The sequence below is a fragment of the Pistacia vera genome, unplaced genomic scaffold (assembly GCF_008641045.1).
Source record: "Pistacia vera cultivar Batoury unplaced genomic scaffold, PisVer_v2 Contig344, whole genome shotgun sequence".
Taxonomy (NCBI): domain Eukaryota; kingdom Viridiplantae; phylum Streptophyta; class Magnoliopsida; order Sapindales; family Anacardiaceae; genus Pistacia; species Pistacia vera.
In genome coordinates this window covers 2,358,652-2,363,947 of record NW_022196162.1, presented here as the reverse complement: position 1 = coordinate 2,363,947, position 5,296 = coordinate 2,358,652, and the positions used below count along the sequence as shown (strand labels likewise).

General features: G+C 32.9%; 1 long non-coding RNA gene across 8 annotated transcripts; it reads right to left on the bottom strand.

Moving 5' to 3' along the window:
• Positions 1 to 490: 490 nt before the first annotated feature.
• Positions 491 to 5,083, bottom strand: LOC116138936. Of its 8 annotated transcripts, none has more exons than XR_004129365.1 (12): positions 5,064 to 5,083; positions 4,636 to 4,743; positions 3,381 to 3,467; positions 3,105 to 3,286; positions 2,683 to 3,022; positions 2,401 to 2,498; positions 2,145 to 2,207; positions 1,767 to 2,067; positions 1,403 to 1,496; positions 1,030 to 1,178; positions 825 to 922; positions 491 to 719 (listed from the first exon to the last, which is right to left on the bottom strand). It is a non-coding gene; the product is annotated as an uncharacterized LOC116138936 (long non-coding RNA). The 8 variants fall into 8 exon arrangements; XR_004129368.1 differs by having other exon boundaries at positions 1,403 to 1,449; XR_004129361.1 differs by having other exon boundaries at positions 1,403 to 2,067.
• Positions 5,084 to 5,296: the final 213 nt, after the last annotated feature.

Here is a 5,296-nt window from a genome sequence, read left to right as displayed (position 1 = left end):
TAATTTAGATTATATTACATTGCATCCTTGAGAAATTTTATGAAATTCAAGACGACCGCAGCTGTTGTGGGACTTGAGCAAAACTTTTTAATTTAGATCTTTGTATGTTTAATTTTATAACTAAGAATTTTTATTATTAAGAGAATACTATATGTGCAAAAAGAAATTGATTAAAATGTCAGGAAAAATATGCATATTTTAATTTGTTAAATTTAAAATATTTTTAGATTTTACAATATATATATATATATATATATTAAGTAGGACTGTCTTGAGATTTATAACATTCACATTAGAAAATGATTATATTAATACTATGTATAATTTTGAATGATATTATGAAGAAAAAAACTTTGAAAGGTAACTCCTTTATTTTCCATAAGAGAGCCTAAAATGTTAAATTTTTATAAAAGGAAAAGTTTAAAAAAAATTAATTAGACAATTATATTAAATTATACTATTTATTATAAAATGGAGCGTGTAAATATAGAATTTTAACATAAATAGCCTATCAAGATCACTGATATTTAAAGAGTAATATTAATTTTGTCTAATTTTAAAGATACAATATAGATATATTTGCCTTAATTCAAGAAGATTGATTTGAGTTAAATTTAAAAAATGACTAAATATATATTTTAATTGCCTTAGTTGCTATGGCGCACCTTGTTGCCATTATCCGAGACAATTCCTCGTAGTAGAATTTCTAGTTGTCACATCTGTTCAATTAAAAGTAAAACAAATTGTAAAAATATAATAAGTTAGAAAAGAATATGTACGTATATATATAATAGTTGTGAACTTATTCATTTCAAAATGCTAACCTCTAAATATCCCTTCAGGTCAGGATCTGCCTGCAAATGCTGCAACGTTATCTTTAAGAATTTGAGAGCTTATTTGCAGAGGCACTCAAGACTATGACCTTTATCCATAAAAATTATGAGAAATTTTAAATTGTAATAGCACCGAATAATTGAAGAAATAAATTAAGGACAATTCATTGGTTACGCATATATAATGAGTCCTCACCTCCTATACCTCCTCTGATAGCAACCCATCGCCGTTCTTATCACACCTGGCAACAACTCTTCAGCAGAAAAATCTGTCAACTGGCAACAACACTTACAGCAGAAAAATCTGGCAACTGGCAACAGCTCTTCCTCAGCAGCATAAACACTCTGCCCATAAACACCATCTCAACAGTAACCTCAGTCATTACAATCAACATTAACCTCAGCATTTCAACTGAGTAGCAGTTTAACATAGAAAAACAATAATAACCTCAGCAATTCAATTCAGCAGCAGCTTAGCATAGAAAAAAGTATTCTTGGGTAAAGGATGGTTATCTGGTCGATTCCCATCAAAAGTTTCAAGGAATTCAACAGCAAAAAAACATACATACCTGCACAAACTCAAGCTTTCCCCAGTCATCAGCTCTTAATATCGTCTCTGCATCATCATACACAAACACCCTCTTCCTCAGCAGCATAAACACTCTGTCCATAAACACTCAGTAGAGAATCTCAACATTAACCTCAATCATTCAAATCAACGACAGCTCAGCATAGACAATCAATTAACCTCAACAATTCAATTCAGCAGCAGTTTAGCATAGAAAAACAACAATAACCATAGCAATTCATTCAGCAGCAATTCAATTCAGTAGCAGCTTAGCATAGAAAAAAGTATTCTTGGGTAAAGGATGTTTATCTGGTCGATTCCCATCAAAAATTTCAAGGAATTCAATACCAGAAAACCATATATACCTGCACAAACTCAAGCTTTGCCTAGTTAGCAGCTCTCAATATCGTCTCTGCGTCATCATCCTCAAACACCCCAACAGGCTCTGCCCCATATTCTCTTGAAAATTTGAAATCTCTTTAGCAACTGCAGGCGAAACCGACCGCTTGGAGTTTGGCTAAATAATCATTCCAATAAATTAGCACCAGCTTCTGCTGCTATAGCAGCATCTTTAGCTGATGTAATCCCACACATCTTAACCAAAGCTACATTCTTTTCACGCTCCTCATCATTAAAAGAAAATTTCTAAGTTCCCTCCCTTTACACCTGCAAATACACAATCTTAACATGATTAGTGATGTTTAAAACAATTGTCAACGATGAAAAAAGGTGTTTAACAATACCTTGGATTCGCCTACTGTGGAAGTTGAAAATTTTGAGCTGAAATAGGCCACCAGTACTCAATCCTGATGAAAAAATGAACAAACATAATGTGAAGAAAAAAAAAAAAATCATGAATGCAAAACAAATAAACATATTTCTAAAGGAGAACAGCAACAAAGGGGCATTTGGAAGAAGACAAAATAATAAAGAATTACAACAACGTTTACTAAATAGAAAAAAAAAAAATAGAGATCGGAATAATAACAGCTATATTACCTAACAAAGTTGATGTGTATACCGAGACTCCGGTGAACAGTGGAGTAATCGATGCATAGAAAGATCCAGTACATTACTGACGCCCAGGTAAAACACATCTACAACCAAAAACAATTTAAAAATAAATAACATAACAGCCAAAATTTTGAAGATCCAATAGCAAATTTCACAGATCTGAATCAGATCCAGAGATAAAATCGAAAACACCAAAGAACACTCTTTTATCATAAATCTGATTTAGAAGGTCCCCATTTTCATTTGCATGAAGAACATAAATATTACCTAACGAAGCTGATGTGTACACCGAGACTCCAGTGAACAGCGGAGCTATTGATGTATAGAAAGATCCCGTACATTACTGACGCCCAGGTAAAACACATATATAACGAAAAACAATTTAAAAAAAAAAAAAATTAAAATAACAGCCAAAATTTTGAAGATCCAATAGGAAATTTCACAGATCTGAATCAGATCCAGAGATAAAATAGAAAACACCAAAGAACACTCTTTTATCATAAATCTGGTTTAGAAGGTCCCCATTTTCATTTGCATGAAGAACATAAATTATTGGGTTTTCTTGCACTAATTCTGGAAATGCTGCTTGAGAACTGTCTCCATGAAGCTGCAAAACCTCAAAAAATAACACAATTAAGTATGGTATAATGCTACATTCAAGGAATTCAATACCAGAAAACCATACATACCTGCACAAACTCAAGCTTTGCCCAGTCAGCCGCTCTTAATATTAAAAGATTTTTTATATACGAATCTTTAGGTTGATACTGCAATAATGAAGGAATATGCTACCTTGTAAACATAACGCCAGTCCTTGCCATTTTCACCCAATCTTGTCCACAGAACATTCATTACTAACTGACATTCAGAGCTATCAGACATAGTAACTAATCAGTTAATTGCAAAATAAAGATATCATTCTTTAAAAATACATCAATACTTGCAAAAAGTTTACACAAACTAACAATTTCTTAGTGACCTGTGCTATTTGAGAATTGAGCCAATGCAGTGCCATGAGGACCCCAAGGTTCATTATCTGTCGCATCCAATACCTGTTTCAATAATGATCAATTCATGTAGTAAACTACAAATAAATTTAAAAAACTTTAAAGACTCGCATAATGGCAGGAATGATTCATATCATCCACACAACACAGGCTTCAACTGTAGCCAGCCTAGCCCCCACAAAGTTATGGTATATTTGGCATACTGTAACGTATACCTATAATTACCCACCAATCCAAATTGACCCATCAGACTATGAGAATGAAAATGAGACAGAGACATTATATTATGAAAAATAGAAGCATAACTTTCCAAATTAATAACTGATTTTAGAACAGCAAGAATGAATGGTGATTACTGATTTGCTAAATAGGTACTTCCATACATAAAAACAAAGTAAGACCATTCAGATAAATTACCTTAGTCTACTTTTCAAAAATTTCAACATAACGTATTTCTAATGGCACCATAGAAACTTGGACGTCAATCCATAACATATAACACAGAGTTGGCGTATAAAAACTAAGCATTCGTTTCAAAATTTCTAACAATAGCAATGGCCAAGTGACCACCTCGCCCATGAAGATAGCCACCACGTTCTCCAGCAACGTTATTGATTTACGTACCGCCTACCAGTAATAACAACAGATATTAATCATGAAGTTTGGTTACTAAAATTTAAAAAAATTGAAGGCAAAGCATCAGGTGAATTAACATCTCTCATAGAAGCGACTGTATTATAGAAATAATTTCTGTTGGTACCTGCAAATTGTTTGAAATCTACTGCTATACTAAACTTTCCGTTGAAGCATATAACAAAATAATTAATTCATTCCATCAAACTTCACAGAAATAACCATTAGCTTCTAATTTCCTCTTCCTTTTTTCCCTCTAATATATATTTTATGTACCAACAGAGATTTACAGTAATAAAAATCGATAATCATTCTTCTTTAATTACACTACCCCAAATTAAAACTACCAAAAAAAAAAAAAAAAAAAAATTTATGTCCTCCAATTAAGTCTCTTATTTCCCATGCATTCGCGCAGTTGAGCTTGAAACCATATAACCATAAAAAAAATAAATAAAAAAACATGATTAAGATTAAACAACCAAAATCAATCATACTGATTCACAGACATCATGATGGTATTCGTGCCAACATAAAAAACGCAGCGGCCAAGGATGTAGAAACGGGTTTTCTGTTGCTTTACCATTTGCAAACAACGCTTCCGAAAGCCGGAAGATTTCTTGGCTTGGTTTCTGCGGCGAGGTTGAGGTGCGGCGATAAAATAAGGAACGGACATGGTAGTCAAAAGACCCTAAAAAGGAAAAAAAAAAAAATTGGGTGAATCGAAATTGATTATCACAGAGAAAGAGAACTCAAGTTTTCAACATTCTTTTACAAAACAGAACTAATGTTATCAGAAAACTATCCACAACCACATTAAGTTTTCAAGTTCTTTCACAAAACATAACTAATATCATCACAAACCTCTCTACGCACATAAAGTTCTCAAACATTACGAGAAATCTCTCCACAACCACTTAAAGTTTTAAACTTTCTTCCACAAAAGAAAATAAAATCCAAAAAGGACACAGACCCAGATGCAGAAAGAGAGGGAGAAGTGGACGCTCTAACCTTGGCAACCATTCGTTGAAAGGTGATGTCTTCATCGTCAATCTTATCCCTGCCTTTACCCCACTTCTTATCTGCAACCAAATCAATTCAAAACCATAGTATGGTTAATCAATTAATTGATAAAATCAATGAATTGAATTAGATTAAAAAGCTTGTTCGACCTTTTGGGTCACGGGGATTTTTGTATTCACGAACTTCTCTTCCTGCCATTTTCAGTCTACACTCACATCTGA